The 11,606-nt window shown below is 47.3% G+C and overlaps 1 long non-coding RNA gene across 2 annotated transcripts; it reads right to left on the bottom strand.

The window, feature by feature from the left end:
- Window positions 1-520: 520 nt before the first annotated feature.
- Window positions 521-1,012, bottom strand: LOC135568329 (uncharacterized). 2 transcript variants are annotated; one of them, XR_010462615.1, is made up of 2 exons: window positions 982-1,012; window positions 521-820 (listed from the first exon to the last, which is right to left on the bottom strand). It is a non-coding gene; the product is annotated as an uncharacterized LOC135568329 (long non-coding RNA). The 2 variants fall into 2 exon arrangements; XR_010462614.1 differs by lacking the exon at window positions 982-1,012 and adding an exon at window positions 869-886.
- Between the last annotated feature and the right edge of the window lie 10,594 nt (window positions 1,013-11,606).

Here is an 11,606-nt window from a genome sequence, read left to right as displayed (position 1 = left end):
TAAAATGGCTTCCTTTTTTCTTTCCTTGATCTGTGCAGAGAGAAGTGGATTGGTGGAAATTTGATACCTGAAATCCACCATGTTGGTTTGTATTGTTTATCGGGGCAGATGTTGGAAAGGAGGGGAGGAAGTGTTGAGATGCTTCCCCCAGGGCTTAACCAGGTCAGGCTGAGCTGAGCCAGGCCAAGGCATCCCCGGCGCTCATATGTGGACAGGTCCCAGGTCTCTTTGCCAAAGAGCTAGGGCCCGCTCAGTATTTGCACTTGCTCTTCTATCTGGATCTCGATTTGATTCTCCTTCTTGCTCTCCCTCTCTGCCGGTGGGGATGTGATAAATTCCCTCTGCGATCTTGTTCTCCCTATTTCATCTGTTTCGCTCTCTTTTATGCTCATGATTGATTGACTTTGTATTCTTTTCTACCTGATGAAGAACAATCTGTTTTGCACCTCAGATACACGATTGATGTTCTTGCTTGTTTGTGTTTGTTAAATATTGTTTTGTCTTTTTTTTCCATTCAGGGTGAATTGAAATGAATGCACTTTTATTGTGCAGATATGTTCAGGTAATCATACTGTATGTTCTTTGTTATCTTATTGACATTCCATGTTTCACTACACAGAATCTCATTCCCATCTTGTTTTCAAGGCCAGTGTGTGACTGTGTGAGAGATGCGTGTGGTTGAAAAACATCATTACCCAGCTCACCCCTGGGTGTCTCACCTCCTGTAACGATGCTCTTTTTAACACACCTGATCAGCCCCTAGACAGTACTGTCTCTACACACACCTGATCAGCCCCTAGCCAGTACTGTCTCTACACACCTGACCTGATCAACCCCAACCCTAGCCAGTACTGTCCCCTCTACACACACCTGATCAACCCCTAGCAGTACTGTCTCTAGAGACACCTGATCAACCCCTAGCAAGTACTGTCTCTAGACACACCTGATCAGCCCCAAGTAGGCAGTACTGTCTCTAGACACACCTGATCAACCCCTAGCCAGTACTGTCTCTAGAGACACCTGCCAGTCAACCCCTAGCCAGTACTGTCTCTAGACACACCTGATCAGCCCTGTCTAGCAAGTACTGTCTCTAGACACACCTGATCAGCCCCTAGCCAGTACTGTCTCTACACACACCACCTGATCAACCCCTAGCCAGTACTGTCTCTAGACACACCTGATCAGCTCCTAGCCAGTACTGTCTCTAGACACACCTGATCAGCCCCTAGCCAGTACTGTCTCTAGACACACCTGATCAACCCCTAGCCAGTACTGTCTCTAGACACACCTGATCACCCCTAGATCAACCCCTGATCAGCCCCTAGTACTGTCTCTAGACACACCTGATCAACCCCTAGCCAGTACTGTCTCTAGACACACCTGATCAGACCCCTAGCCAGTACTGTCTCTAGAGACCTGACAGCTGAGTACAAGACACCTGATCAGCCCCTAGCCAGTACTGTCTCTACACACACCTGATCAGCCCCTAGCCAGTACTGTCTCTAGACACCTGATCACCCTAGCAAGTACTGTCTCTAGACAAACCTGATCAGCCCCTAGCCAGTACCGTCTCTACACACACCTGATCAGCCCCTAGCCAATACTGTCTCTACACACACCTGATCAGCCCCTAGCCAGTACTGTCTCTAGACACACCTGATCAGCCCCTAGCCAGTACTGTCTCTAGAGACACCTGATCAACCCCTAGCCAGAGACACCTGACAGCCCCTAGCCAGTCTCTCTAGAGACACCTGATCAACTCCTAGCCAGTACTGTCTCTAGACACACCTGATCAGCCCTTAGCCAGTACTGTCTCTAGACACACCTGATCACCTGCCCCTAGCCAGTACTGTCTCTAGACACACCTGATCAGCCCCTAGCCAGTACTGTCTCTAGACACACCTGATCAGCCCCTAGCCAGTACTGTCTCTACAGACACCTGATCAGCCCCTAGCCAGTACTGTCTCTAGACACACCTGATCAGCCCCTAGCCAGTACTGTCTCTAGACACACCTGATCAGCCCCTAGCCAGTACTGTCTCTAGAGACACCTGATCAGCCCCTAGCCAGTACTGTCTCTAGACACCTGATCAACCTAGCCAGTACTGTCTCTAGACACACCTGATCAGCCCCTAGCCAGTACTGTCTCTAGACACACCTGATCAGCCCCTAGCCAGTACTGTCTCTAGCAACCCCTAGCCAGTACTGTCTCTAGAGACACCTGATCAGCCCCTAGCCAGTACTGTCTCTAGACACACCTGATCAACCCCTAGGCAGTACTGTCTCTAGAGACACCTGATCAACCCCTAGCCAGTACTGTCTCTACACACACCTGATCAACCCCTAGCCAGTACTGTCTCTAGACACACCTGATCAACCCCTAGCCAGTACTGTCTCTACACACACCTGATCAGCCCCTAGCCAGTACTGTCTCTACACACACCTGATCAACCCCTAGCCAATACTGTCTCTACACACACCTGATCAGCCCCTAGCAAGTACTGTCTCTAGACACACCTGATCAGCCCCTAGCCAGTACTGTCTCTAGAGACACCTGATCAACTCCTAGCCAGTACCGTCTCTACACACACCTGATCAGCCCCTAGCCAGTACTGTCTCTACACACCTGATCAGCCCCTAGCCAGTACTGTCTCTAGACACACCTGATCAGCCCCTAGCCAGTACTGTCTCTAGACACACCTGATCAGCCCCTAGCCAGTACTGTCTCTAGACACACCTGATCAGCCCCTAGCCAGTACTGTCTCTAGACACACCTGATCAGCCCCTAGCCAGTACTGTCTCTAGACACACCTGATCAGCCCCTAGCCAGTACTGTCTCTAGACACACCTGATCAACCCCTAGCCAGTACCGTCTCTAGACACACCTGATCAGCCCCTAGCCAGTACTGTCTAGCCAGTCACCCCTAGTCTCTCTAGAGACACCTGATCAATTCCTAGCCAGTACCGTCTCTACACACACCTGATCAGCCCCTAGCAAGTACTGTCTCTAGACACACCTGATCAACCCCTAGCCAGTACTGTCTCTACACACACCTGATCAACCCCTAGCCAGTACTGTCTCTACACACACCTGATCAGCCCCTAGCAAGTACTGTCTCTAGACACACCTGATCAGCCCCTAGCAAGTACTGTCTCTAGACACACCTGATCAGCCCCTAGCCAGTACTGTCTCTAGACACACCTGATCAGCCCCTAGACAGTACTGTCTCTAGACACACCTGCCAGTACTGTCCTAGAGACACCTGATAGCCCTAGCCAGTACTGTCTCTAGACACACCTGATCAGCCCTAGCCAGTACTGTCTCTAGAGACACCTGATCAGCCCCTAGCCAGTACTGTCTCTAGACACACCTGATCAGCCCCTAGCCAGTACTGTCTCTAGACACACCTGATCAGCCCCTAGCCAGTACTGTCTCTAGACACACCTCTCTAGCAGACACTCTGAGAAACTGATCAGCCCCTAGCCAGTACTGTCTCTAGAGACACCTGATCAGCCCCTAGCCAGTACCGTCTCTAGAGACACCTGATCAGCCCCTAGCCAGTACCGTCTCTAGAGACACCTGATCAGCCCCTAGCCAGTACCGTCTCTAGAGACACCTGATCAACCCCTAGCCAGTACCGTCTCTACACACACCTGATCAGCCCCTAGCCAGTACTGTCTCTAGACACACCTGATCAACCCCTAGCCAGTACTGTCTCTACACACACCTGATCAACCCCTAGCCAGTACTGTCTAGCCAGCCAGTACTGTCTCTAGACACACCTGATCAGCCCCTAGCCAGTACTGTCTCTACACACACCTGATCAGCCCCTAGCCAGTACTGTCTCTAGACACACCTGATCAGCCCCTAGCAAGTACTGTCTCTAGACACACCTGATCAGCCCCTAGCCAGTACTGTCTCTACACACACCTGATCACCTGATACTGTCTCTAGCACACCTGATCAGCCCCTAGCCAGTACTGTCTCTACACACATCAGCCCTAGAGTACTGTCTCTAGCCACCTGATCAGAGCAGTACTGTCTCTAGAGACACCTGATCAGCCCCTAGCCAGTACTGTCTCTAGAGACACCTGATCAGCCCCTAGCAGTACTGTCTCTAGACACACCTGATCAGCCCCTAGCCAGTACTGTCTCTAGAGAAACCTGATCAGCCCCCTAGCCAGTACTGTCTCTAGAGACACCTGATCAGCCCTAGCCAGTACTGTCTCTAGACACACCTGATCAGCCCCTAGCCAGTACCGTCTCTAGAGACACCTGATCAGCCCCTAGCCAGTACCGTCTCTAGAGACACCTGATCAGCCCCTAGCCAGTACCGTCTCTAGAGACACCTGATCAACCCCTAGCTAGTACCGTCTCTAGAGACACCTGATCAGCCGCTAGCCAGTACCGTCTCTAGAGACACCTGATCAACTCCTAGCCAGTACCGTCTCTACACACACCTGATCAACCGCTAGCCAGTACCGTCTCTAGCCAGTACACACCCTGATCAACCCCTAGCCAGTACTGTCTCTACACACACCTGATCAACCCCTAGCCAGTACTGTCTCTAGACACACCTGATCAGCCCCTAGCCAGTACTGTCTCTACACACACCTGATCAGCCCCTAGCCAGTACTGTCTCTAGACACACCTGATCAGCTCCTAGCCAGTACTGTCTCTACACACCTGATCAGCCCCTAGCCAGTACTGTCTCTACACACACCTGATCAGCCCCTAGCCAGTACTGTCTCTACACACCTGATCAGCCCCTAGCCAGTACTGTCTCTAGACACACCTGATCAGCCCCTAGCCAGTACTGTCTCTAGACACACCTGATTAGCCCCTAGCCAGTACTGTCTCTAGACACACCTGATTAGCCCCTAGCCAGTAATGTCTCTAGACACCCGTGTAGATCTGAAAGGAGCCGATTTTAAGCAGTATTCATGTTTTTCTGCCTTGCTGTTCGGGGATTTCTTACCATATTGCTAAGACCTATCCATTCATTTTAGATCTAGAGGTATGTCTTTGGCGTAGGAGTTGATTTGGGATTCAGCACCAGTGTAGATGTTTTTGTTCAGAAGTTTTCCGCGAAGCCATTTTGTTTGTCTGTTCAGAATTCAGATTGTGTTTAACGTAAATGCTTTGGGTTGCTGTTTGGCAGTATGTACCTGTTCCTTTCATTTCAACACTTCAAATAAAGCCTTAAGTCTGTGGACATTTCACCCTAACATTCCTGTCGACTTGAGTTGGGGAGTCTCATGGTCTGCAGGGGGACTGACTGCTGCTATGGGTTCGGTTGGAGGAATCTTCTCAATCACTGTGAAAAGATGTTTTGGGGTAATACTGGTCAAAAAGGTACTTCACCTAATGCAATCTCAATGAGTCTTCACATGTAGATGAGAGATTTTTGAGCCATCTCACCACCATTTGCAGATTCTGGCTGTATCCATTTTGTCTGGGGGTAAAGGGGGGATTCCCCCCAACAGACCCCTTCCCTGCTCCCCATCCCGTTTCACTCCAAAGAACTCTGCAAGTGTCACCAGGACTACGTTTTGGAAGAAACACTGCATGCAAACAACTTTTCATAAAGGACATTTGAGTGTAGAGAGAAGAAGCCAGAGGAATGACTGGGTTGGAAGTCTTCTGCTAATGTTCTCAGCTGTATAATAATAATCAACATAGAAACACTACACTGCCCAAGGAGTGTCCTTTTGGAAGGAGGAGGTATAAGTGAAGGATATGTGCTGTCCTTTTGGAAGGAGGAGGTATAAGTGAAGGATATGTGCTGTCCTTTTGGAAGGAGGAGGTATAAGTGAAGGATATGTGCGTAGCAACTTGTGATTAATGTTTTGACTGACGGTGTATTGCTGTGAGGTGATGGCTGTATTTTGCGGTCGTGTTGGGTTTTCGTGTGACGAATAAAAGATTCTAGTGTTTTCGTCATAACTTACTAAGGGGCCTATGTTTTGACACAACGAGCCCTTTTAACTTAACATCTAGTTTTTTTCTGCTCGTCTTTTAAAGAACGAAAAACTGCTTTAGTCCCATTTATTGTTTTGATACTGACATTTTTACAATGTTCTTTTCCAGTAAATGTTGATAGATTTACACTCTAATGCTGGTTTGTCAGAACCATATGTAATGTATCTATATATCCTCTATACATAATATAAAACATTGATTTAAGGGCTATTCTAGCCTACTTGAGTTTAACACTGGAGTCACAGTATGCAAATCTAATGCATAAAAACAACTAGTGGGTACAGAGGTTTCTTAGTGTTAAACTGACAGAGAAAAAGCCTTAAATGTGCCGTGCTACAGATTGTCATTCATGTTGGCTGTGTTGCTTTCAGGCAACACAGTGGATGTTTTAATGCTTAATGGAATAAAGAATGCATGGAATTCCATATACTGTCTGTTCTATTGTTTTTAAATGTATTATCTCAGTCTTCTACTGTGCTGATGTTCCTGTCAATGTTCTAGCATCCATGAAGGAAGCATTTATTTGTACCTTTATTTTACACCTGAGTAAATGAGGGGTATTTTGAAAGAAGTTGCTTCTACACAGGTGTGGTTCCTGAGTTAATTAAGCAATTAACATCCCATCATGCTTAGGGTCATGTAGAATAATGCCCAGTTGATTATTATTTAGCTACCATGGCTAGAAGAGATCTGTGCCTTTGAAAGAGGGGTCTTAAAGGAGCAGAGGGGCTTTGAAGGCTGTGTGTCTCTCACCAGATCTCAACTCAATTAGACACTTATGGGCAACTCTATATTAGGAAGGTGTTTTTAGGGCGACTAGCTCAGTTTACTAAACTCTTGTTGAATAATCGCCTCCATAGTAGCCTGGAATAGTAAGCTTTATAGCCAGTCACTAGCTTTATTATAGTTCCAGTATATCGGGTGGCAGGTAGCCTAGCGGTTAAGTGTTGGGCCAGTAACTGAAAGGTCGCTGGTTCGAATCCCAGAGCTGACTAGGTGAAAAATCGGTCTGTGTCCATGAGCAAGGCACTTAAGGCTAATTGCTCCTGTAAGTCAACTGGTTAAGATGACATAAAATACTGTAGGTTCTAGGCAATACTCTTTCAGTGTTCAGAAATCTCTGTAGTCCAGGGATGGTGAGGGGAAACTTGAAGCCTCTTGTGAGAGTATAGTAGCAGCGTGAGTATAGTAGCAGCGTGTGTTGTGTGAGAGTATAGTAGCAGCGTGAGTATAGTAGCAGCGTGAGAATAGTAGCAGCGTGAGTTGTGTGAGAGTATAGTAGCAGCGTGAGAATAGTAGCAGTGTGAGTTGTGTGAGAGTATAGTAGCAGCGTGAGTATAGTAGCAGCGTGAGAATAGTAGCAGCGTGAGTTGTGAGAGTATAGTAGCAGCGTGAGAATAGTAGCAGCGTGAGAATAGTAGCAGCGTGAGAATAGTAGCAGCGTGAGAATAGTAGCAGCGTGAGTATAGTAGCAGCGTGAGAATAGTAGCAGCGTGAGTTGTGTGAGAGTATAGTAGCAGCGTGAGAATAGTAGCAGCGTGAGAATAGTAGCAGCGTGAGTATAGTAGCAGCGTGAGTATAGTAGCAGCGTGAGTATAGTAGCAGCGTGAGTATAGTAGCAGCGTGAGAATAGTAGCAGCGTGAGTATAGTAGCAGCGTGAGTATAGTAGCAGCGTGAGAATAGTAGCAGCGTGAGTATAGTAGCAGCGTGAGTTGTGAGAGTATAGTAGCAGCGTGAGAATAGTAGCAGCGTGAGAATAGTAGCAGCGTGAGTTGTGTGAGAGTATAGTAGCAGCGTGAGAATAGTAGCAGCGTGAGTTGTGTGAGAGTATAGTAGCAGCGTGAGAATAGTAGCAGCGTGAGTGTAGTAGCAGCGTGAGTTGTGTGAGAGTATAGTAGCAGCGTGAGAATAGTAGCAGCGTGAGTATAGTAGCAGCGTGAGTTGTGAGAGTATAGTAGCAGCGTGAGTATAGTAGCAGCGTGAGAATAGTAGCAGCGTGAGTATAGTAGCAGCGTGAGAATGTGTGAGAGTATAGTAGCAGCGTGAGTTGTGTGAGAGTATAGTAGCAGCGTGAGAATAGTAGCAGCGTGAGTTGTGTGAGAGTATAGTAGCAGCGTGAGTTGTGTGAGTATAGTAGCAGCGTGAGTTGTGAGAGTATAGTAGCAGCGTGAGTTGTGAGAGTATAGTAGCAGCGTGAGAATAGTAGCAGCGTGAGTTGTGTGAGTATAGTAGCAGCGTGAGTTGTGTGAGAGTATAGTAGCAGCGTGAGTTGTGTGAGAGTATAGTAGCAGCGTGAGAATAGTAGCAGCGTGAGAATAGTAGCAGCGTGAGTATAGTAGCAGCGTGAGAATAGTAGCAGCGTGAGTTGTGTGAGAGTATAGTAGCAGCGTGAGTATAGTAGCAGCGTGAGTTGTGTGAGAGTATAGTAGCAGCGTGAGTATAGTAGCAGCGTGAGTATAGTAGCAGCGTGAGTTGTGTGAGAGTATAGTAGCAGCGTGAGAATAGTAGCAGCGTGAGTTGTGTGAGTATAGTAGCAGCGTGAGTTGTGTGAGTATAGTAGCAGCGTGAGTTGTGTGAGTATAGTAGCAGCGTGAGTTGTGTGAGTATAGTAGCAGCGTGAGTTGTGAGAGTATAGTAGCAGTGTGAGAATAGTAGCAGCGTGAGTTGTGTGAGTATAGTAGCAGCGTGAGTCGTGCGAGAGTATAGTAGCAGCGTGAGTCGTGCGAGAGTATAGTAGCAGCGTGAGTCGTGCGAGAGTATAGTAGCAGCGTGAGTCGTGCGAGAGTATAGTAGCAGCGTGAGTCGTGCGAGAGTATAGTAGCAGCGTGAGTCGTGCGAGAGTATAGTAGCAGCGTGAGTCGTGCGAGTATAGTAGCAGCGTGAGTCGTGCGAGAGTATAGTAGTATAGTGGCAGCGTGAGTCGTGCGAGAGTATAGTAGCAGCGTGAGTCGTGCGAGTATAGTAGCAGCGTGAGTCGTGCGAGAGTATAGTAGCAGCGTGAGTCGTGCGCGTGAGTTGTGTGAGTATAGTAGCAGCGTGAGTTGTGAGAGTATAGTAGCAGCGTGAGTCGTGCGAGAGTATAGTAGCAGCGTGAGTCGTGCGAGTATAGTAGCAGCGTGAGTCGTGCGAGAGTATAGTAGCAGCGTGAGTCGTGCGAGAGTATAGTAGCAGCGTGAGTCGTGCGAGAGTATAGTAGCAGCGTGAGTCGTGCGAGAGTATAGTAGCAGCGTGAGTCGTGCGAGAGTATAGTAGCAGCGTGAGTCGTGCGAGTATAGTAGCAGCGTGAGTCGTGCGAGAGTGTAGTAGCAGCGTGAGTCGTGTGAGAGTGTAGTAGCAGCGTGAGTCGTGCGAGTATAGTAGCAGCGTGAGTCGTGCGAGAGTGTAGTAGCAGCGTGAGTCGTGTGAGAGTGTAGTAGCAGCGTGAGTCGTGTGAGAGTATAGTAGCAGCGTGAGTCGTGTGAGTGTATAGTAGCAGCGTGAGTCGTGTGAGAATGTACACTGGCCAGCTGCCAGGCTTAGGGGCTCCAGGCGAGGAAGGGGAGGTGAGCCAGCAACCTGTTTTACATGTCTGGGTGCCTGCCTGGAGGCCCGGGAGCTGGGCTCTGGGCCCGTGTGTACAAACAAAGATATGTGTTATTGAGGTGTTTACCTGATATGACTGTTGCCATCTGGGGTCTGAAGCCTCACATAGTAGCTACTATAAAGTGCATACGAAGGATTGGTCCTCGGAGCCGAATAGCAGTGTTTTCCTCTAATTGAAGAGGGAGCTGGATTGGTGTGACTATGTTGCGGCTACATACTGTACAGAGCAGCTTGATCAAAACGGTCTCATGTGTGTGATGTGGAGGCAACAAGCACAATTGAAAAAAGGACAAGTGAGTTTTCATATCAAAGTTCCATGATGTGAGAATTAACTGCAGAACTTCAGGAATGTTTTCCATTTCCATTGGGGATCATGATCAAGCACGTTGACACTGAGAAAACACTAGCCATCTAGTGGACCCAAGCACTGCAACAACTACGTTTGAACAAGGACATCTGTAGTTTATTTATCTTAATACACATATGGGTAATTCCACAGATACACAGGGATGTTGAGACTGTATAACAAACAAATGTATAACAAACAAAAAACAATGATTTGGTTGGTAACAGAATGACTGCACCAACAGCTCAAACTGTCATTCTGTTTCCAAACTTTGCATCTGCACTGTTAAATGTGTTTTTGTCAAATGTTCAGTGTAAGTTGAATGTCTAAGTTTGCAATCATTGGGTTTTGTTTGGCATACATTTTAAAGTGAAAAATCTGAGTCTCAATGTCACTCTGTTTTTGTGGAATGACCCATATCTAAAAACAAGCTCTGTAGCTGCAGTGATCTATTAAAATGTCATTACTACTCTCTCCTCCTCTCCCTCTCACTCCCTCCCTCCCTCGCTATACCACCCCCAAACTAAAGTAGCAGCACAAACATCAAGTTAAATGGAATCATCCCATGCAGATTTTACTGTGCAAGTCCTTCAGTAATCAACATGTAGGCTAATTAAATATTTTCTCTAATTCCAGCATTCCTCAGATAACGCCAGAAATCTACAAGGATTATTTAGTAGGAAATGACTGATTAACCAGCTAATCCATTTCTGGCTCTTGATAGATTTAAGTGATCCTTTAACCACAGGTTTAGGATCAGTTGATCATCCCCACATTTGAACTTTAAGTTAATTTCTCTTAGAGGTCATGGGCTGGTCACATCCGTACTGTACATGACTTGTGGGACGTGGAAAAGGTCTGGATGTGTGGCAGGGTGATTAAGGTTCCTGTCAACCTTTTTCCCTGGCGCAAGACAATGACCCTGGCTGGCTGTTTCCTCAGACCATCTTCCTCACGGGGAATTCTGTAAGTCCCACACTCAGCTGGAATGAATACAGATTACACACACTTCCCCATAGACACAAAGACATACACACTCACCTCCTGAAGGATTTACAGACACACACTTCCCCATAGACACAAAGACATACACACTCACCTCCTGAAGGATTTACAGACACACACTTCCCCATAGACACAAAGACATACACACTCACCTCCTGAAGGATTTACAGACACACACTTCCCCATAGACACAAAGACATACACACTCACCTCCTGAAGGATTTACAGACACACACTTCCCCATAGACACAAAGACATACACACTCACCTCCTGAAGGATTTACAGACACACACTTCCCCATAGACACAAAGACATACACACTCACCTCCTGAAGGATTTACAGACACACACTTCCCCATAGACACAAAGACATACACACTCACCTCCTGAAGGATTTACAGACACACACTTTCCACATACGCACTCACACACACTCCCAGATACCCACGCACGTCTTGAAACAGACAGCCCACCAAATCCCATGGGCATCCTCAACTAATAATGTAATGTCAAGCCTGAGCAGTGAGTTGTCCACTACCCTCAAGTCAAGTTCTATCTTCAGGGTAAATGTAATAGGCTTTCAGCCTGAGCAGGTTACTAACCTTCATAGAAGAGTGAGTCTAATGATTCAACTGTAATGCTTGGCTTTCCTTTTGTTCTAGTAACATATTTTTAGACATCCTATTGAT

Source organism: Oncorhynchus nerka, unplaced genomic scaffold, assembly GCF_034236695.1.
Source record: "Oncorhynchus nerka isolate Pitt River unplaced genomic scaffold, Oner_Uvic_2.0 unplaced_scaffold_1613, whole genome shotgun sequence".
Taxonomy (NCBI): Eukaryota; Metazoa; Chordata; class Actinopteri; order Salmoniformes; family Salmonidae; genus Oncorhynchus; species Oncorhynchus nerka.
The sequence above is the reverse complement of the archived record's forward strand: the minus strand, read 5'-3'. Positions and strand labels throughout refer to the sequence as shown.